General features: G+C 37.3%; 1 long non-coding RNA gene across 1 annotated transcript in view; it reads right to left on the bottom strand.

The window, feature by feature from the left end:
* Positions 1–224: 224 nt before the first annotated feature.
* The window catches only part of LOC113466535, a 27,441-nt gene continuing 4,114 nt past the window's right edge, over positions 225–23,551 (bottom strand). Inside the window, exons 2-3 of the long non-coding RNA XR_003390909.1 lie at positions 14,495–14,654; positions 225–259 (exon numbers count right to left, since the gene is read on the bottom strand). This is a non-coding gene — a long non-coding RNA (uncharacterized LOC113466535). The remainder of the gene's footprint in view (positions 260–14,494; positions 14,655–23,551) is intronic.

Here is a 23,551-nt window from a genome sequence, read left to right as displayed (position 1 = left end):
GTGGGAAAAGGTTGAAGAAGACAGAAAAGGACCAATCAGGATCATTTGAGTAGGACTCTTCCACGGAGGAATGCTGGGAAAAGGTTTAAGAAGAAAGCTCTCCCCCTTCTTCAAGGTCAGGGGAGATTGATAGGACGAAGTGGACTTTGAAATCCTATAGCGATGGGCTTGTACTAATGTAAAGAAGATGAAGAATATGTAGAAATTATGCATGCTTTGAACTTACCTTCTTGGTTGAGACCATGGTTCCCGGAATCCACTGAAAAGGAAAACAAAATTCAAAATCAGTATTCATCAATAAGCCTGCGAGAACCACCTCCCAAAACTTTAGGTGAAAAGCGTTAGAAGAGAAATTCTTTGGGCAGGTAACTACTCCTGTATAAAGTGTCTTTATGTAGGTACCAATAATGATCATGATTAATAAGTAGGTATTCATAACATAATATTTAATGATCATGAGGAGAACAAAGAGATTTGCCTAACAGGTCTTGAGTCATTCTTGTATCTCAAACTTGTACATCAGATTTAATGTTTCATTGCCATTGACCAAAACAGATGGTAGGTAGGACACTAGCTAATTTTATAAAAAAGATCCAACTCGCAAAATTCAAAATCAGTATTCATCAATAAGCCTGCGAGAACCACCCCCCAAAACTTTAGGTGAAAAGCGTTAGAAGAGAAATTCTTTGGGCAGGTACCTACTCCTGTATAAAGTGTTTTTATGTAGGTACGAATAATGATCATGATTCATATAAGTATTCCTAACATAATAGATGATCATGAGGAGAACAAAGAGATTTGCCTAACAAGTCTTAAGTCATTCTTGTATCTCAAACTTGTACATCAGATTTAATGTTTCATTGCCATTGACCAAAACAGATAGTAGGTATAGGACACTAGTTTTTAATTTTATAAAAAAGATCCAACTCAATACAGCCGGATTGCCTACTGTCTCCAGCTCTCCAGTAAGCGATTCGACCACTAGGCAGCACCCGGCATCACTGTTTCCTTTATTTGCGTACAATAGTTGATGTAATTGTTCTCTCATGTTTTGTGGCATTGATTCGAATTAAAATAGTTTTCACCATTTGGTTCATTGTAGTCAATTGTATCTGGTATTATTATGTTACAATAATTTTGCAACATGTTTTTTTTTTTTTCACCATTTAGTTCACTGTAGTCAATTGTATCTGGTATTATTATGTTACAATAATTTTGCAACATGCTTTATTTGCGTACAATGGTTGATGTAATTGTTCTCTCATGTTTTGTGGCATTGATTCGAATTAAAATAGTTTTCACCATTTAGTTCACTGTAGTCAATTGTATCTGGTATTATTATGTTACAATAATTTTGCAACATGTTTTTTTTTTTATATATTGTTTTAGTTTTGTGCTATACATTGTTCAATTTAACTGTGCAGTCGCGGACCTGTGTTTTTGGGCAGGGGTTGGTTTGCTTGGTGGAAATTTTGAAGTGGGCATTAGGTAGATACATCTGTATTTGATTTTGACTTTTATGTTTTCACAAAACATGGTATTTCTTTAATACATTGTTCAATTTAACTGTGCAGTCGCGGACCTGTGTTTTTGGGCAGGGGTTGGTTTGCTTGGTGGAAATTTTGAAGTGGGCATTGGGTAGATATATCTGTATTTGATTTTGTTGTTGATGATGTTGTTCTTGTTGCTTTTATACTTAGGGGTTTTAAGCTTCACAGTTCTTCTAGTATGATTAGCCAGTCTGAGGCTTTCTTCATCAGGATTGGATGGTCTATGGCTTTAACTTCCAAAGTATTGACAAGATGAAATTTTCTTTTAACATTTTGGTATACCTAAAAATTGTCCTCGTTAGAGCTCAGATATTTGTACCAATTTTCATAAAACGTGACTTCCAGCCTACGCCACTCCCGTGTTTATGTATATTCCACTAATAATGTATTTAATACGAGACTTATTATCTTTAAACCAGAGACAATAAACAATAATGTCGCAAGTATGCTGCACTGAATCATTAATTTAACAAGTTCAGTATTTTCTTTAGTTTACTGTAATTCAATAATTGCCAGGTCTAATAAACGTCTAATAGTTGGTGCTACTGCGGGTACATACCTACTTTAGTACTTGTGTATCTAATACGTACATAATACATTTCCAGACGTACTGGAGAGAATTACACTCCGGGGCAATTTTCGCGTTGGTATGTCTTAAGGAGAATTGCCTAATAAGGTACATTAAAGGAAACCTACGTATGACAATTTAAATTAATAAAATGTCGATAGGTAGTGCAACCCTTATATGAGCGGCTATACCCTCATTATAAGATGAAAATTTTAGTAAATTTGGGACTTATATCTACAATTGATTTTGCTGTGGAAGTCGAAATAGTTGATCCACTATTAGCATTGACAAAAAAAGGAAGAAATTCTCAATTCCCAGACATTGCCGATAATCAAAGCCCTCGTCGTGGCGTGGACCTATTGGCGAATGCGTGCTTTCAACAAGTTCAATAGTCATCTCAATAAGAATGCGTGATATCAATGTTCAATAGTAATCGCCGACCAGTGGGAGCTGGGAGCAGAATGTGATTCATAATTCTCTAATGCCCAGTGCACACCATAACTCAAAGATGTTTCCACGTTAGACCCAGGGGGGCTTCGGGCTCGCAGAACCCCGGTGCCGCGCGGCCCGGCCGACTAATTTATGGCCACGCCGGTCTCATTTGCAACATTAATCATTCGGGTTAAATCTTTATTTATATTGGTGAGGAGATCGGGGCTATTCATCACGGGACTATTGAGAGCGGCCGCCACAGATCTCAATAACAACTGACGACCTATCATCCCATCTATCTTGTCACTTCTGCGTACTGTCATACGAGAGGCTAAAGTTACCATCGTAAAAAACATGTTTGTGTAGCCAATGTATATTTTAATTATTGTATTGGCCAGCATCTATAATAATCGTTTCAACACGTAGACCAAGAATTTATTGGCAAATCAAACCAATTGTAAACATCCGTCCAGTGGCGACGTTATGGGGGTTGCACATATATCAGATAATTAGTGGCACTCCTGTGGACTGCTGCAACAGACGTGCACCCAAAATTGCCTACTAGCAGCAAATGAACCCGCTCTCTACGTCACGGACTATTGGAAATTCAAGCCTTGAGAAAGAAGAGAACACGGAAAGTAAGTAAGTAAATAGTAGGTACTCCAAATACTCCAATAACTCATAGAGCTATATTGACACGTTCTCATTTAAACTTTCATAGAATAATTGAGATTACCCTAAAACTGGACTATCTTTTGATGTAATATGCAACAATTGCAACACGACCGTAGCGGTGAGGTGCATAATCTTGACAAGAAGAATAAATACTACAATGTATTATACGTATTCAACCTGAAGTATGGTTCATGTTACAGGATTTCAGAAAAAAGAGGTTCACATCCTGTGGTTCATTTTCTCAAGCGACTCTATGAGTTGACATTCGCCACTGAAACCAATACGAAGAACTGAGATGTAAACTCATAACTTTAAACTGATGCACACCGGGACTTTTCCCACCAGAATAATAACAATAACAAACTCGAAGCAAGAACTATTAACAACAAAGTTACAAGAGTATCAGAACAATTATCAAGAGTAAGAGTCTGGTCTGAGTTATGAACGCAGCATCTAATAGAAATGGTCCAGAAATACCTCGCGAGGAATGACAAATGTGAGATGTCAATATGTGATATAATAGATAATACCTATGATGACTGTAAATTATGTAGATATAACTCTATCTATCTATCTATCTATCTACACAAGTTGATGGTAAACTAGTGGATATCTTACTGGCGACCCCTTGGCGACATAACAGGATGATTTCTTGGGACTGCTGTTTGGTCCTTTGGTTAGTATAGAAAAGTCATCTCTGGGTTCATTTTGGTTTTCGGGTGGTCAAATTTCCTAACCGGTTACTCAAATACAAATACAAAATACCTTCTTGTACTCAAATACAAAATACCTTCTTGTACTCAAATATTATGTACTTGCTCAAGGTTTTCGATCATTTTATATAATCTGACAACCCAAGAAGTAGGTACTCATACTCAGCAATTCAATTAGTTGACTTGTATTAATATTATTAAGTACTTGAGGTCTAACGGATACACTCCTCAACGGGTGAAATTCCTCGGTTATAGGGGATATTGTAATTAAGACCCAGTTTTCTTGAAGCTCATGAAAGGTATTCCTCGCATTGTACCAAGCTTACACATGTGGATATAAGTAAGTAATTTATTAGCACATTATTTTATCTATTACCTCTGCCTCGATGTTGGTTTTCAGGTCATTACCGCTGAATATATTTTTTTGCTCTCCAATGTGTCTATGCTCGTATCCGGGTCCTCGGTTTTATCTCAAGTGATATGTTTCTTTGGGATTAAATGAGTTATTTACAATATTGCCTCATCTGAAGGCATTTATCTAATTTCAGTCCAGGCTTCTACATTGAAATCGGAATCTGGAGTTGCCTATCCGTATTTTTACGGATAACTATAAATTCATTGAGTATTTAAGTCATCTAAACAATCTGCTGAACGGTGGACCCTAGTGTTTCTATGTTATTGTACATAGGACAAGTATATCTACACTGAGTTCCTAGTTCCTTGGGCTAAAAATCTTGGAATTTGTCCCATTAAACGCATGAGGTTTCGTGATTTTTAGAAAATTCCTCTAAGAATATACACAAGGAAATTATTGTAAGTAATCTGCACGGCTCCCCGTCCTTAGCCTAGCAAAACCTATTGAGTATATTATGTTAAATTTTTATGCTCTAGGTTGGATTATGATGGATCATTTAATCCCATCATCAATATTGATTAATAGATAATCATGTTTACTTACACTTAAAATCAATAACGTTCTAGAATTCTAGATGGTAACTTGATAATTTTTAATGCCAAAGTTGTTAAAAGGATTCAAGTTGTTAAAAGGATTCTGCAATAGGTATGATGATCAAATAGTATTTTCACTTTGGAGACATATCTACTAATATATCAATTAAATTTACCGTGTGGAAGGTTCGATGATATCGATCGACGACCTTCCACACTGCACTGCCTCGACAACATAGATTCACCTCGTCGATCGACGGCCGGTCCACCATGTTTGGACAACTGTTACATAGAATACCGAATCAGTCCAAAATTCCAGATATTTGTACAAACTGAAATATACACAGTACCACCGATTTCTGTCTGTATTTCTGTACACGGTACCGATCTCTGTCTACACAGAATTACCGATCTCTTTGCTCATCCTCTAGGGCCTTCATGAAGCTCGGAGAAAAGATTTTTAACCTCTCGTCATAGTTTTTGCTTCGTGGCCTTGAAAAGAAGGAAATATTGCACACGAGATTATTAGACCCCGCGGCGAGGTTTCTATTACATTTGCGAATACGTACTAAAAGAAAGAAAACACAGGGGAGTATCGAACCCACAACTTCTCAATCGTAATTCGGATTACCTTCTTGTACTCAAATATTATGTACTTGCTCAAGGTTTTCGATCATTTTATATAATCTGACAACCCAAGAAGTAGGTACTCATACTCAGCAATTCAATTAGTTGACTTGTATTAATATTATTAAGTACTTGAGGTCTAACGGATACACTCCTCAACGGGTGAAATTCCTCGGTTATAGGGGATATTGTAATTAAGACCCAGTTTTCTTGAAGCTCATGAAAGGTATTCCTCGCATTGTACCAAGCTTACACATGTGGATATAAGTAAGTAATTTATTAGCACATTATTTTATCTATTACCTCTGCCTCGATGTTGGTTTTCAGGTCATTACCGCTGAATATATTTTTTTGCTCTCCAATGTGTCTATGCTCGTATCCGGGTCCTCGGTTTTATCTCAAGTGATATGTTTCTTTGGGATTAAATGAGTTATTTACAATATTGCCTCATCTGAAGGCATTTATCTAATTTCAGTCCAGGCTTCTACATTGAAATCGGAATCTGGAGTTGCCTATCCGTATTTTTACGGATAACTATAAATTCATTGAGTATTTAAGTCATCTAAACAATCTGCTGAACGGTGGACCCTAGTGTTTCTATGTTATTGTACATAGGTATAGGACAAGTATATCTACACTGAGTTCCTAGTTCCTTGGGCTAAAAATCTTGGAATTTGTCCCATTAAACGCATGAGGTTTCGTGATTTTTAGAAAATTCCTCTAAGAATATACACAAGGAAATTATTGTAAGTAATCTGCACGGCTCCCCGTCCTTAGCCTAGCAAAACCTATTGAGTATATTATGTTAAATTTTTATGCTCTAGGTTGGATTATGATGGATCATTTAATCCCATCATCATTATTGATTAATAGATAATCATGTTTACTTACACTTAAAATCAATAACGTTCTAGATGGTAACTTGATAATTTTTAATGCCAAAGTTGTTAAAAGGATTCTGCAATAGGTATGGTGATCAAATAGTATTTTCACTTTGGAGACATACTAATAATATCAATTAAATTTACCGTGTGGAAGGTTCGATGATATCGATCGACGACCTTCCACACTGCACTGCCTCGACAACATAGATTCACCTCATCGATCGACGGCCGGTCCACCATGTTTGGACAAACCATGGAAACTGTTACATAGAATACCGAATCAGTTTGGAGAGAATTACACTCCGGGGCAATTTTCGCGTTGGTATGTCTTAAGGAGAATTGCCTAATAAGGTACATTAAAGGAAACCTACGTACGACAATTTAAATTAATAAAATGTCGATAGGTAGTGCAACACCCTTATATGAGGGGCTATACCCTCATTATAAGATGAAAATTTTAGTAAATTTGGGACTTATATCTACAGTGAGTTATGAACGCAGCATCTAATAGAAATGGTCCAGAAATACCTCGCGAGGAATGACAAATGTGAGATGTCAATATGTGATATAATAGATAATACCTATGATGACTGTAAATTATGTAGATATAACTCTATCTATCTATCTATCTATCTACACAAGTTGATGGTAAACTAGTGGATATCTTACTGGCGACCCCTTGGCGACATAACAGGATGATTTCTTGGGACTGCTGTTTGGTCCTTTGGTTAGTATAGAAAAGTCATCTCTGGGTTCATTTTGGTTTTCGGGTGGTCAAATTTCCTAACCGGTTACTCAAATACAAATACAAAATACCTTCTTGTACTCAAATACAAAATACCTTCTTGTACTCAAATATTATGTACTTGCTCAAGGTTTTCGATCATTTTATATAATCTGACAACCCAAGAAGTAGGTACTCATACTCAGCAATTCAATTAGTTGACTTGTATTAATATTATTAAGTACTTGAGGTCTAACGGATACACTCCTCAACGGGTGAAATTCCTCGGTTACAGGGAATATTGTAATTAAGACCCAGGTTTCTTGAAGCTCATGAAAGGTATTCCTCGCATTGTACCAAGCTTACACATGTGGATATAAGTAAGTAATTTATTAGCACATTATTTTATCTATTACCTCTGCCTCGATGTTGGTTTTCAGGTCATTACCGCTGAATATATTTTTTTGCTCTCCAATGTGTCTATGCTCGTATCCGGGTCCTCGGTTTTATCTCAAGTGATATGTTTCTTTGGGATTAAATGAGTTATTTACAATATTGCCTCATCTGAAGGCATTTATCTAATTTCAGTCCAGGCTTCTACATTGAAATCGGAATCTGGAGTTGCCTATCCGTATTTTTACGGATAACTATAAATTCATTGAGTATTTAAGTCATCTAAACAATCTGCTGAACGGTGGACCCTAGTGTTTCTATGTTATTGTACATAGGTATAGGACAAGTATATCTACACTGAGTTCCTAGTTCCTTGGGCTAAAAATCTTGGAATTTGTCCCATTAAACGCATGAGGTTTCGTGATTTTTAGAAAATTCCTCTAAGAATATACACAAGGAAATTATTGTAAGTAATCTGCACGGCTCCCCGTCCTTAGCCTAGCAAAACCTATTGAGTATATTATGTTAAATTTTTATGCTCTAGGTTGGATTATGATGGATCATTTAATCCCATCATCATTATTGATTAATAGATAATCATGTTTACTTACACTTAAAATCAATAACGTTCTAGATGGTAACTTGATAATTTTTAATGCCAAAGTTGTTAAAAGGATTCTGCAATAGGTATGGTGATCAAATAGTATTTTCACTTTGGAGACATACTAATAATATCAATTAAATTTACCGTGTGGAAGGTTCGATGATATCGATCGACGACCTTCCACACTGCACTGCCTCGACAACATAGATTCACCTCATCGATCGACGGCCGGTCCACCATGTTTGGACAAACCATGGAAACTGTTACATAGAATACCGAATCAGTTCAAAATTCCAGATATTTGTACAAACTGAAATATACACAGTACCACCGATTTCTGTCTGTATTTCTGTACACGGTACCGATCTCTGTCTACACAGAATTACCGATCTCTTTGCTCATCCTCTAGGGCCTTCATGAAGCTCGGAGAAAAGATTTTTAACCTCTCGTCATAGTTTTTGCTTCGTGGCCTTGAAAAGAAGGAAATATTGCACACGAGATTATTAGACCCCGCGGCGAGGGGCTAATCATTGTTTTGAAATCAGCTCTGCTTTTTTTGTTCTTCCCGTATTGAAAACAGGCCCGATTTTGAAGCAAAATTGAAAGAATCAATGAACACTAATAAAATTATACCTACATACTTAGTTTTTATACATGTGAAAGTCACAATCAGAAAAAAAACCTTTTCCCATGATAAATCATGGAATGGGCATTTGGCATCTCCACCAAATGAATATTTCATATAACAATATTGTTAGTGGATGTGACTACTCTTATGTTGATATCTCAATTTCAACGATAATTATGAGGCATTAAGAGTATCTTAATGACATTATTTGTGGATATTAATGCACTACTTATACTTATTTGTCACTTTGAGACTTGATGGTGTTGCATATCGCGCGTCCTATTAAATTTCGAGACAGACACAGGACATTTTCTCGTCTAATCTAATCTAATCTAATCTAGTCTAGATATTAAGAGTACTACTGATTATTTATGCGGACAACTAGAATTTGAGCCCGGGACCTTCGAACACAAGGGAGCATAGTGCAAACCTAACCATTCCCCTGGATTTCGATGTATTCCTCCGATAGGTTGGTATTTCTACCGCGAGAGAATTTCACACTTTCTTTGAAAACAATAATACTACTAATGCTATTGATGATGATGCTATTGATGAGAATGCTAGTGATAACGGGGTCTCTTGATTGGTGTTAAGCGGGGGAGTGTATTCCTCCGATAGGTTGGTATTTCTACCGCGAGAGAATTTCACACTTTCTTTGAAAACAATAATACTACTGATGATGATGCTATTGATGAGAATGCTAGTGATAACGGGGTCTCTTGATTGGTGTTAAGCGGGGGAGTGTCCCGGGTCGAGATTTATTTATAGAGATGGGTTCTTACCAACACCTCGTGTTATTAGAGAGGACCAAAGTTCAAAATTGGGTTCAGAAAGAGTCCGACCAAATGAGTTATATGAAGGAGATTTTTCTTTTCATGCCTACAGTCCTCAAGGATCCCGAAACTTTCTTAAGAGAAGGAAGGTATCGTTGGTACATTTCGGGGGAGTGTCCCGGGTCGAGATTTATTTATAGAGATGGGTTCTTACCAACACCTCGTGTTATTAGAGAGGACCAAACTTCAAAATTGGGTTTAGAAAGAGTCCGACCAAATGAGTTATATGAAGGAGATTTTTCTTTTCATGTCTACAGTCCTCAAGGATCCCGAAACTTTCTCAAGAGAAGGAAGGTATCGTTCGTACATTTCATCAAAAGTTTATTCAGCTATAGTTTTGACACATCCACTAATTTGTTCTCGGCGGCATTTTTTCCCGGCAGAGACACAATTCTCAAAATTTTATTATTTGATACTCCCAGTAGACAGATGTACGAGTATGCGTAAAACCAAGCTTCGTATGACCAACATTTTTTTTCCGTCGTTGTTGTGGTTAAAGACATTTTTTTTCCAGTCTCATCTCAGCAATATTATAAAGAATGTTCTATTGATGGTCAATGGGTACATAATATTCTAATACCTTCTTTTGATTTCAACTTCAAATGTCAGTAAGACTGGAAAGTATTGAATATCGCGTTCAATGACAGTTTCAACCACACCGTGTCATATGTTACCCTAGGTCCGTCCAAACAAAAGGTCCCAAATGGACAGTCCAAACAATAGCTGATATTCCCGAGTTTACTCTAAATAGAATACTCACGTTAGACACAGTAACATATGGAAACCAAAGGAAGGAAGTTGAGACTCAGAAAGATTGATAGAGAAATAATTAACAAAACCGAAACATTTCAAGTGATACTACCAGAAATGAAAATATAGGTATAGAGACAGCGAGTATTGTAGAGAACCTTTTCTTGATCTCTTCCTGAGAATCCTGAATTGTCAAAATGATAGGTATCATAATTATGATAGAACAAAGCTGGCAACATTAGGTAGCCACCAGTGGCGACATTACCAGAGTAAAAAGAAAATTCATAGAGTTGACGGAAAAAAAACATAGTGAAAAGTGAAAATGCCATTATGATGGAACAAAAACTGTCATCAAGTAGCGATCAAGGGCAATATTACCAAAGTAAAAAGAAAATTTATGCAGTTGACGGAATTAGTAAAGGCTTTTAGTAATGCTGTAATGTCTACCAATAAGTATGAAGAGACTCTCAGCTTCACCACAAACAATGTGCGAACAATCAAAACTTAATCATAACTGTTGCAGGAGTGCTCTGTCCGGCTCCTATGCCTACCGGATGAACAATGTCCAAACAATAACAAAGACAACAACAACAACAACAACAACAACAACAACAACAACAACAACAACAACAAAAACTTCAACATAACTAGTCTACTGTCCACACTAGCAGAGAGGTAGAGACTATTTCCATGTCGGAAATGTGAGAAGAAGGGACACGTCAGGCCTTCACATTAGCACGTTACCGCACAGGCAACAGAGGTCATTGAATCCCAGGTGAGAATATTCATCGCCATTGTGGACAGTCGTTATAATTATAGCATCACTCTGTGTGGGTCTAGTTTCGAGAAAAAAACATTAATTAAAAAGAGTTTTTTTTCATAGGGAATGAATCACTGAGGAACAAGAAGGATAAAGAAGACACGGGTTCGAGTCTTGTTGACGAGAAAACTATTTTCGGTCCTTGTGTGGTTTTTGCCTGAAGATTCGGGGTGCACTCAGCCTTGCCAGACGTGAAGAAAATGAAAGAAAGTGGATAACTATTTGCTACTGTATCAGGACCTAAAAAAGGGGGACCATATCAGAAGCTTTTTTTGTAGGTACCAACGAGAATAATGATATTAAGCTATAGATGTCCACTAAAATTGCGAACATTTAATGTAAATTTAAGAATCGTCACAAACGACAAGTAAATTGCGAGTAAAGCACTTTTTAAGCAAACCCTCCTAAACTGGACAAGCGAACCCTCCTAAACCTGTGGTAAAAGGCACTTTTTAGTCTAATTCGAACAGTACCTAGGATAAGCACGAAACAGTCTATAAACCTAGCTTGAAAACAGTCTTTCCTGGTTAGACCTAGCTCACCTAACCTATGACGAATGAAAATCAAAATGGCGGCTTCCATCTATACACGTAACGCGTATGATGATGCTACAGCCTGAATTACCTATCATTGGTTCGCGGTGGCTTATTGCTTACTGGGAAGGCAGGTTGTTTTTTTATCTAATGGAAAAATTAGTTTCAACTTTGCCAGGGGTCATTGCCAACCTAACCTTGAAACTAGACTAGATATAGAAATATATTCTAAGTACCTATAATATTCTAGTATAGTGAAATACATTTGGGTACATGAAAATAGGAGGTAGGTATAGATAAAATGTGTCTGCTATTAGGAACACATAGTAGGCCCTACAAGATAGGGAGGTAAATAAACTGTCGCTTTTAAATAATAATTGAAAGAATCAATGAAGACTAATAAAATTATACCTACATACTTAGTTTTTATACATGTGAAAGTCACAATCAGAAAAAATCTGGTGTGAACATCACACGACTTTCTATTACATTTGCGAATACGTACTAAAAGAAAGAAAACACAGGGGAGTATCGAACCCACAACTTCTCAATCGTAATTCGGATAGTTCTAGAAGTAGCACCATTCGATTCGGCGTGAAAAATCACATGGGTTTAACTATTCACATGCTTACTTGGTAACGATTCACGAATAAAAAGGAAATTTGTTGACACAGGGGAGTATCGAACCCGCAACTTCTCAATCGTAAGTCGGACAGTTCTAGAAGTAGCACCATTCGATTCGGCGTGAAAAATCACATGGGTTTAACTATTCACATGCTTACTTGGTAACGATTCACGAATAAAAAGGAAATTTGTTGACACAGGGGAGTATCGAACCCGCAACTTCTCAAATGTAAGTCAGAGAGTGCTAAAAGTAGCACCATTCGATTCCGCGTGAAAAATCACATGGGATCAACTATTCACATGCTTAGTACTGTTTGACTTACGGTTGAGAAGTTGCGGGTTCGATACTTCCCTGTGTCGACAAATTTCCCTTTTATTCGTGAATCGTTACCAAATAAGCATGTGAATAGTTGATCCCATGTGATTTTTCACGCGGAATCGAATGGTGCTACTTTTAGAACTCTCTGACTTACAGTTGAGAAGTTTCGGGTTCGATACTCCCCTGTGTCAACAAATTTCCCTTTTATTACATTTTTTTACTTTCTATTACCTTTACGTATAGGGAACCTATACAAGGTAATGAGAAAGTATTGCAATCGGTCCAAATTTTCAAAATCGGGAAATGGGTGGAAATATCCGTTTTGGGGTCCCCTGATTCCAAAAAAGTGGTTTTTAGCCCATGGTCTGTACGTTACGTACGTACGTACGTACGTACGTTACGTACAGACCATGGGCTAAAAACCACTTTTTTGGAATCAGGGGACCCCAAAACGGATATTTCCACCCATTTCCCGATTTTGAAAATTTGGACCGATTGCAATACTTTCTCATTACCTTGTATAGGTTCCCTATACGTAAGGGTAATAGAAAGTAAAAAAAGTAAAAAACCTTTTCCCATGATAAATCATGGAATGGGCATTTGGCATCTCCACCAAATGAATATTTCATATACCTAACAATATTGTTAGTGGATGTGACTACTCTTATGTTGATATCTCAATTTCAACGATAATAGATCAGTTGCGCTTACTTGGGTCATGTTTCAAAGTCATAGAGCAGAAAAAATGAGGACCAACGGAATTTTTCTTTTTCTTCTGGATCTCAATATGTGTGTTAGTTATGCTCACCATTTCACCACTGACCACCTAGAGTGATCAACTGATCACCCTGGTGATGGGGAGTCTCGGTACGATCAGAATTGTGCGCGGATTGCAACCTATTTGAGCTTGATCTCAATATGTGTGTTAGTTATGCTCACCATTTCACCACTGACCACCTAGAGTGATCAACTGATCACCCTGGTGATGGGGAGTCTCCAGAATTGTGCGCGGATTGCAATCTATTTGAGCTGTTAGATTAGAAGTATCACCTAGTAGTGAAAACCGGGTTCAGTACCTCAATAGGTGCATCCATAGCAAATTCTACTGCAGTTATTCATTTGGAATTAAATAAAAATAGCAGTGTGACATGACGCAAAGAAGTTGGAGTAATTCTTTTCCCATCCTTTTCAAATTGCAGAAAATTTCATATCATATTTTTGTTCGTCCATGAACCCCTTCTCTTTTGCATAAAACTTCATATCATATTTTTGGTCGGACTTGATGGGATTAAGAAGACCTTATTGCTTACCTTTACACGTTTTTGGATACTTGAAAAAACATATAATGGTAAGCAATAATGTCAATACATAGGATTATTTGTTAGGTTTACATTAGACATCTTGTCTTGTCTTGGTCTATACTAGACAGAAGACAGACAGGATATATTAGAAATACATTAGGATGTCTAATATAAACCTAACCAATAATTAAGAAGACATCTTTTCCCATCCTTTTCGAATTGCAGAAAATTTCATATCATATTTTTGTTCGTCCATGAACCCCTTCTCTTTTGCATAAAACTTCATGTCATATTTTTGGTCGGACTTGATGGGATTAAGAAGACCTTAATGCTTACCTTTACGCGTTTTTGGATACTTGAAAAAACATATAATGGTAAGCAATAATGCCAATACATAGGATTATTTGTTAGGTTTACGTTTACATTAGACATCTTGTCTTGTCTTGGTCTATACTAGACAGAAGACAGACAAAATATATTAGATATACATAGGATGTCTAAAATAAACCTAACCAATAGTTAAGAAGACCCTGCAAACGTGTGAATATTGGACCGTTCCAATACTTACTTGAACCATCCTTACCGGAATCGTCCATGAGGGAATGGTGCATGATTTGCTGATGGTGCTGAAGCTGATGTGACAGGTCCACATGATGTCCACCTCCATGCTGGAGTCCGGGCAACTCCATGCTGATCATGCCCTCGCCGTCACTACGAGACGAACCTCCCTGGAAAACGAAAAGGGTTGACGTCAGAATAGTAAGAGTACTCCATGCTGATCATGCCCTCGCCGTCACTACGAGACGAACCTCCCTGGAAAACGAAAAGGGTTGACGTCAGAATAGTAAGAGTAATATTTGTGCTTTATTTATACATAACATAACAATATTTAACTGGTGATAGCACTACCAACAGTCCATCCAACCGCCTGGGGCAAACATAAGGACGTGCGGAGGATAAGGGTAGCCCCCCTCCATAATCCCCGCCCCCATACACGGACCCCAAAAAGGATGGAAAGACTAGAATAGCCACACTAAAGATTCGCCACGATCCAACTCGATACAGCCGGATTGCCTACTGTCTCCAGTAAGCAATTCGACCACTAGGCAGCACCCGGCATCACTGTTTCCTTTATTTGCGTACAATGGTTGATGTAATTGTTCTCTCATGTTTTGTGGCATTGATTCGAATTAAAATAGTTTTCACCATTTAGTTCATTGTAGTCAATTGTATCTGGTATTATTATGTTACAATAATTTTGCAACATGATTCGCCACGAGAATGATATGTATTGTGATTTTGAGGTCGGAAAACAAAATAATCTCCCTTGACACAACATTAATAAACTTTGGTGTATGCAACTATTACATCATCCCTAATCCCAGGGAATGGAAACGTTGAAATACTAGCGAAAAACTTATATTCAGGAGAGAATACATACATATGTACATGTTACATAGATGGTTATTGTAGAGTTTGTTCTTAAGGTTCACTGCAAAAGCTCTCCATTGTTCAGCTTCAGAATTGACCTCACCATTAAAATCATGGCACTCGACATTTTCAGATTCTGTAAGCTCCCGGCAGCGAGTGCATAAATAAACAAAAGTCAGTACAACAATGCCAATAAATATCTGCACTAAACATCATGGATATGCTCGTTTCCTAATAACAAGTTAGAAATACCATGTGAGCCCATCAATAGAAGTTACATCAGTAAAAACTTTAACGACCTAAAAGAAAGAGAGCATTAAAACACATTACCTATTTTTTCTAAGAGCTGCAGCATAGGATTGGGGGTAAGGTGCATTACTGTATTGAGTTTTTGAAGTGATTTATGCTCTGCACTATCACTAGTAGAAGAACATAGCTTACATAGCTTGCACTTTGGACTTTACTCCTCGATATGCAGCCTATTTCCATCTGAGCACACTTATGATATTACAGATAGTTCAGTTAGAAGAATCATAACGGGGGGCCCTCCTAATGGAGTGACATACTGACAGTGATAGGTACCTCGTATGTATGCGGATTGCGGAATGATACGAGTATCCACCAGATCCAGCAAAATGAGAACTTCATGTTAGGAAATGGGAGTTTGCCTTTTTTATGGTTCTAAATGATCAATAGGATATTATACTATTATAAGTGCAAAATGTCTGAAGAGCGTTATGGAAAATTTCTCAATAATGAAGTCACGGAAGGACCTCTAAATAAGTTGGTCATAAAACGGTAAAGTCTGAAGAGCGTTATGGAAAATTTCTCAATAATGAAGTCACGGAAGGACCTCTAAATAAGTTGGTCATAAAACGGTAAAAAAAAAAATCCGGTGTGAACATCACACGACTTTTCTATTACATTAAACTTCTCAACTGTAAGTCGGACAGTTCTAAAAGTTTCACCATTCGATTCGGCGTGAAAAATCCCATGGGATCGTATTAGACCCCGCGGCGAGGGGCTAATCATTGTTTTGAAATCAGCTCTGCTTTTTTTGTTCTTCCCGTATTGAAAACAGGCCCGATTTTGAAGCAAGAATAATGGATTCTGGACAAAGTGGACTCTCACTGGGAAAATTTCAACCAAAAATTCTCCTTCCAAAGTCCGTCTCTTTTGCTCTTGCCTCCTGTGCCTACAACAATCATGTCTGTACCGTTGTATATACCTATGCCATTGTTAAGGTTTCTTTATAAAGTTTTATTTCATGTTACAGATTTTCACTGATATTTTCACCATGTATTGCTTTTAAAATGTATTGCTTGCAAATACACAAAGGTCAAATAGCTACCCAACTACAAACGCATGAGTAGGTAGGTACAACCCGAGTTCTAAGCACAGCGAAGAAAAAACTTCGACTCTGCCGGGATTTGAGCCCGGGACCTTCGAGAAAACAGGCCCGATTTTGAAGCAAGAATAATGGATTCTGGACAAAGTGGACTCTCACTGGGAAAATTTCAACCAAAAATTCTCCTTCGAAAGTCCGTCTCTTGTGCTCTTGCCTCCTGTGCCTACAACAATCATGTCTGTACCGTTGTATGTACCTACCTATGCCGTTGTTAAGGTTTCTTTATAAAGTTTTATTTCATGTTACAGATTTTCACTGATATGTTCACCATTGTAAAATGTATTGCTTGCAAAATGCAAATACACAAAGGTCAAACAGCTACCCAACTGCAAACGCATGAGTACAACCCGAGTTTTAAGCACAGCAAAGAAAAAACTTCGACTCTGCCGGGATTTGAGCCCGGGACCTTCGGTAGTATACCAAATTTCATTTCTCTACGACAAACCGTTTTTGAGATATTTTGTTCACAACTTTCTACTTTTTCCCATTTAAACCTGTAGTACGTACGTACGTTACGTACAGACCATGGGCTAAAAACCACTTTTTTGGAATCAGGGGACCCCAAAACGGATATTTCCACCCATTTCCCGATTTTGAAAATTTGGACCGATTGCAATACTTTCTCATTACCTTGTATAGGTTCCCTATACGTAAGGGTAATAGAAAGTAAAAAAAAACTTGTAGCACTTGCTCACCGATTGGCATCATTTTCCTGAAACAAATTTTCTTCGGATAGGACACTGGGCCCCTGAGGTAACTACTTATAATGTCATTGTAGCCTGCATCAATTTACTGTGAAATACTCTGATGTACAATTTGGTGTCCTGTCCACAGCGAGTAATCAGGCAAGATTGTTACGTCAGGTTTCACTGCGGTCACTTCTGAATTCTGAACACAAAACCTCTCTGGTCAGAGACATCGAATTGATTCTAATGACTGCCATTTTGAGTGTATCTAAGGGTTTTTTTTCGATGTCAAGGGTGATGAATTGACCAAACTGACTTTCCTATACTTTTTGCTTGGATATGTTCTCTTCTTCTTTATCAAATTTAATTATACCGTTATACAGCGTCGGAATCCTTGATCCATATACTGAATTCTTTCCTTGGTAAGTCTTTCAGCCTTGGCGATTTCTCTCTCTTCATTGAATAGGTCAATAGGCTTCTAAATTTGAGCGGTCAAACTTTTTTGACTTGGCTGGGCGGAGCGCTACCGCGCTCCTTAATTCGGATTCCACAGTGTCCTAATTTTAACTTGAGAGAACTTTCATAAATCACAAGGAAAACATTATAAAAAGAATGTCTATATACTTATCATTTTCATGTGTCTCCTTTATTCTCTGCAACACCTCCCTGTGTTCTTCACTTCTATTTCAGGGATCTTCTTCACAGCTTCAGCTGACAACTGACGCTGGGGTACAAGCTTTTTGTGTAAGTGCAGGCTTCATCCCTCTACTCATCTCTCTTCACCCAAATCAGTGCATACATATTATGACATCAGACATCGTAGATTGTAATGTAATACGTATCTGATGTTTACGCTCCCTTAAAGCTGTGAATATAATGAATACCTTTAATAGTGGATGTGCCCATTTCACTTTATCTAAAATGTATAATGTATAGTAACTTGTAAGCGATGATTTATAACGTATAGTTTTGGTACTGCATCTGTCCGTTTCACAGTTCATCAAAGATACAAACAGTGGATGTGACCATTTCACTTCATCAAATATGTATTATAAATAAAATTGCAAGCGATGATTCGTAGGTATAGTTTTGGTAGTGGATTTGTCCGTTTCACCATTTTTTCAAAATAGAACCATTTTAATAGTGGATGTGACCATTTCACTATTCAACTTATATGATATGCATTAATATCGGATGTGTCTCTTTCACTATTTATCCCAAATGTATTTAAACTATTTTGGTAGTGGATGTGTCAGTTTCACCATTTGTTCAAAATGTATTAGACCCATTTTAATAGTGACCATTTCACTATGATATGCATTAATATGGGATTTGTCTCTTTCACCATTTATTCAAAATATATTGAAACTATTTTGATAGTGGATGTGTCCATTTTACTATTAATTGAAGATGCATCAAATGCGTTTCTTTCTGTAGCTTTTCTCGTACATACATGCAAGAATTAAATTACTGTAGTTTTTAAGTTCTTCTTGGACTTTTGAACGACTCGACTGTACGAAGGTATCGGAGATCACCCAATGGACGGAAATCACCCACAACGAATATCCAAACCTAAATGACATTTTCCATTCAAATTTTCCTCGTCCGTGATATGTTAGGTATCGGAGATCACCCAATGGACGGAAATCACCCACAACGAATATCCAAACCTAAATGACATTTTCCATTCAAATTTTCCTCGTTGCAAATGGGTAAACATTATAAATAAATGGTCGATTCCTATGTAAAAAGTTGGGAAAAATCCAAATCTTCCAAGTGTTCCCCAAATGACCAAACACTCTGTGGTTCATCGGACTTGGGATTCTTCTTAAAGCGTTATTTTCTCTCCGTAAAAGAATTAGTTTACAATGCGCGATTGTTTTTTATTTATAATAATGCACCTCTATCTTCAACTACAACTCTATCTCACCCAAAGCTTCCAGTGTCCTAGGAAAATGTAGTCCAGACATCTTAATCTATCAGTACTTTTTGAAACAGGGCATATCTTATCAGTACTTTGAACGTTTTACTAGGATAAGCCGTTTAGTGTCTTGCAAACGAATATCACAAATATGTATTGCAAAGTTTAAACTACAGGTTAGTTGCTATGACTTATACCTACTTAAGTATAAATCTCCATTTGTTCTCGAGGTATCGAACAATCAACCCTTAAGTTACAAGACTTATACGAACCAGACTGATGAATTGGTGCAACGCGGTGCCCCCTATAGGAAACAATACAGATTAAGATACAGAAAGGTCGAAAATTCAATTTTTATTTTCCGTTCTAATGAAAGAGTTCAAATAGGTATGTGTGACGTCAGACTTTACGCAGTTGATCTTATCAGTACTTTTTGAAACAGGGCATATCTTATCAGTACTTTGAACGTTTTACTAGGATAAGCCGTTTAGTGTCTTGCAAACGAGTATCACAAATTTGTATTGCAAAGTTTAAACTACAGGTAAGTTGCTATGGCTTATACCTACTTAGGTATAAATCTCCATTTGTTCTCGAGGTATCGAACAATCAACCCTTAAGTTACAAGACTTATACGAACCAGACTGATGAATTGGTGCAACCCGGTGCCCCCTATAGGAAACAATACAGATTAAGATACAGATATTTATCAAAGTGCATAGATAAAGATTTACATGGGCAAAAGATCCAACTTTCGATCGAAAGGAATCTAAGGAATCGAAAAGACTTCTTATAATGTATAAATTAAATTCTGACCCAACTGATTTTAGAAAATAAGGTACATACTAAACGGGAGAGCTGGTGAATATAGACATCACATGAGCATACAATAGGTTTGCGTTCAATAGGACAAAGAATCCGTTGTGTTAATTCCTAATGGCTAGGAACACAATCCTTTACCCGTTTAATTAAAACTGTAGCACCTAATAACTAACCGACGCGATGACTTGGTACAGTTTAAACTTTAAACAGTTTAAATATTTCACTGAAGAAATGAAGATTCAAAGGTGTATTAGGTTTAGGTGGGAATCAGTCTAAGTGGGGTTTCAATTGCTGCTGTGGGGACAATGTTATTCCTTATTCACTGGACCATTGGCCACAGCAGACCTACCTGTAGACCATAATTTTCCCTGTTTCCAACTTATCTATTGAAATCCATTGGAACAGCCTAGTTAGCTTGCCTTGTAATCGCTAGGTCACGGGCTCGATTACCTCCCAGGGTAAACTTTATCTTACACAGATGAGGTTCGTTCCCGGAACATCTTCTACAACACTTGTGGAGAAAAAGGTATATCACATGTAAGTCAACAGCACGTTATAACCGACAAAACCAAAACATTTCAAGTGATACTACCAGAAATGAAAATATAGGTATAGAGACAGCGAGTATTGTAGAGAACCTTTTCTTGATCCCTTCTTGAGAATCCTGAATTGTCAAAATGATAATCATAATTATGATAGAACAAAGCTGGCAACATTAGGTAGCCACCAGTGGCGACATTACCAGAGTAAAAAGAAAATTTATAGAGTTGACGGAAAAAAACATAGTGAAATGTGAAAATGCCATTATGATGGAACAAAAACTGTCATCAAGTAGCGATCAAGGGCAACATTACCAAAGTAAAAAGAAAATTTATGCAGTTGACGGAATTAGTAAAGGCTTTTAGTAATGCTGTAATGTCTACCAAAAAGTATGAAGAGACTCTCAGCTTCACATTTTTTTTAATAGAAGTTATGAGTTCATGTTTTCCTTGGAGTTTTCTTTTAACATTTAAATATTATCTTTAATGATAAAAAAGGCAATGAATAAATAAAAGGTGCCCGTTGAAATACGTTTAAACCTAAACCGAACAAAAAAAGAGCATGTTTACTAGAATGACCAAAGCACCGGTTCGTCGTTTTTCTTTTTATGTATTTTCTTTTTGATGAATTTACCGTCACTGTATAACCTGTTGCAGGAGTGCTCTGTCCGGCTCCTATGCCTACCGGATGAACAATGTCCAAACAATAACAAAGACAACAACAACAACAACAACAAAAACTTCAACATAACTAGTCTACTGTCCACACTAGCAGAGAGGTAGAGACTATTTCCATGTCGGAAATGTGAGAAGAAGGGACACGTCAGGCCTTCACATTAGCACGTTACCGCACAGGCAACAGAGGTCATTGAATCCCAGGTGAGAATATTCATCGCCATTGTGGACAGTCGTTATAATTATAGCATCACTCTGTGTGGGTCTAGTTTCGAGAAAAAAACATTAATTAAAAAGAGTTTTTTTTCATAGGGAATGAATCACTGAGGAACAAGAAGGATAAAGAAGACACGGGTTCGAGTCTTGTTGACGAGAAAACTATTTTCGGTCCTTGTGTGGTTTTTGCCTGAAGATTCGGGGTGCACTCAGCCTTGCCAGACGTGAAGAAAATGAAAGAAAGTGGATAACTATTTGCTACTGTATCAGGACCTAAAAAAGGGGGACCATATCAGAAGCTTTTTTTGTAGGTACCAACGAGAATAAGAATCCCAGGTGAGAATATTCATCGCCATTGTGGACAGTCGTTATAATTATAGCATCACTCTGTGTGGGTCTAGTTTCGAGAAAAAAAAACATTAATTAAAAAGAGTTTTTTTTCATAGGGAATGAATCACTGAGGAGCAAGAAGGATAAAGAAGACACGGGTTTGAGTCTTGTTGACGGGAAAACTATTTTCGGTCCTTGTGTGCTTTTTGCCTGAAGATTCGGGGTGCACTCAGCCTTGTCAGACGTGAAGAAAATGAAAGAAAGTGGATAACTATTTGCTACTGTATGAAGACCTAAAAAAGGGGGACCATATCAGAAGCTTTTTTTTAGTAGGTGTACCAACGAGAATAGTGATATTAAGCTATAGATGTCCACTAAAATTGCGAACATTTAATGTAAATTTAAGAATCGTCACAAACGACAAGTAAATTGCGAGTAAAGCACTTTTTAAGCAAACCCTCCTAAACTGGACATGCGAACCATCCTAAACCTGTGGTAAAAGGCACTTTTTAGTCTAATCCGAACAGTACCTAGGATAAGTACGAAACAGTCTATAAACCTAGCTTGAAAACAGACTTTCCTGGTTAGACCTAGCTCACCTAACCTATGACGAATGAAAATCAAAATGGCGGCTTCCATCTATACACGTAACGCGTATGATGATGCTACAGCCTGAATTACCTATCATTGGTTCGCGGTGGCTTATTGCTTACTGGGAAGGCAGGTTGTTTTTTTATCTAATGGAAAAATTAGTTTCAACTTTGCCAGGGGTCATTGCCAACCTAACCTTGAAACTAGACTAGATATAGAAATATATTCTAAGTACCTATAATATTCTAGTATAGTGAAATACATTTGGGTACATGAAAATAGGAGGTAGGTATAGATAAAATGTGTCTGCTATTAGGAACACATAGTAGGCCCTACAAGATAGGGAGGTAAATAAACTGTCGCTTTTAAATAATAATTGAAAGAATCAATGAAGACTAATAAAATTATACCTACATACTTAGTTTTTATACATGTGAAAGTCACAATCAGAAAAAATCTGGTGTGAACATCACACGACTTTCTATTACATTTGCGAATACGTACTAAAAGAAAGAAAACACAGGGGAGTATCGAACCCACAACTTCTCAATCGTAATTCGGATAGTTCTAGAAGTAGCACCATTCGATTCGGCGTGAAAAATCACATGGGTTTAACTATTCACATGCTTACTTGGTAACGATTCACGAATAAAAAGGAAATTTGTTGACACAGGGGAGTATCGAACCCGCAACTTCTCAATCGTAAGTCGGACAGTTCTAGAAGTAGCACCATTCGATTCGGCGTGAAAAATCACATGGGTTTAACTATTCACATGCTTACTTGGTAACGATTCACGAATAAAAAGGAAATTTGTTGACACAGGGGAGTATCGAACCCGCAACTTCTCAAATGTAAGTCAGAGAGTGCTAAAAGTAGCACCATTCGATTCCGCGTGAAAAATCACATGGGATCAACTATTCACATGCTTACTTGTTAATGGTTCACAAATAAAAGGGAAATTTGTTGACACAGGGGAGTATCAAACCCGCAACTTCTCAACTGTAAGTC

This window comes from Diaphorina citri, unplaced genomic scaffold (genome assembly GCF_000475195.1).
Source record: "Diaphorina citri unplaced genomic scaffold, Diaci psyllid genome assembly version 1.1 scaffold288, whole genome shotgun sequence".
Lineage (NCBI taxonomy): Eukaryota > Metazoa > Arthropoda > Insecta > Hemiptera > Psyllidae > Diaphorina > Diaphorina citri.
This window is presented reverse-complemented; position numbering and strand designations above follow the sequence as displayed.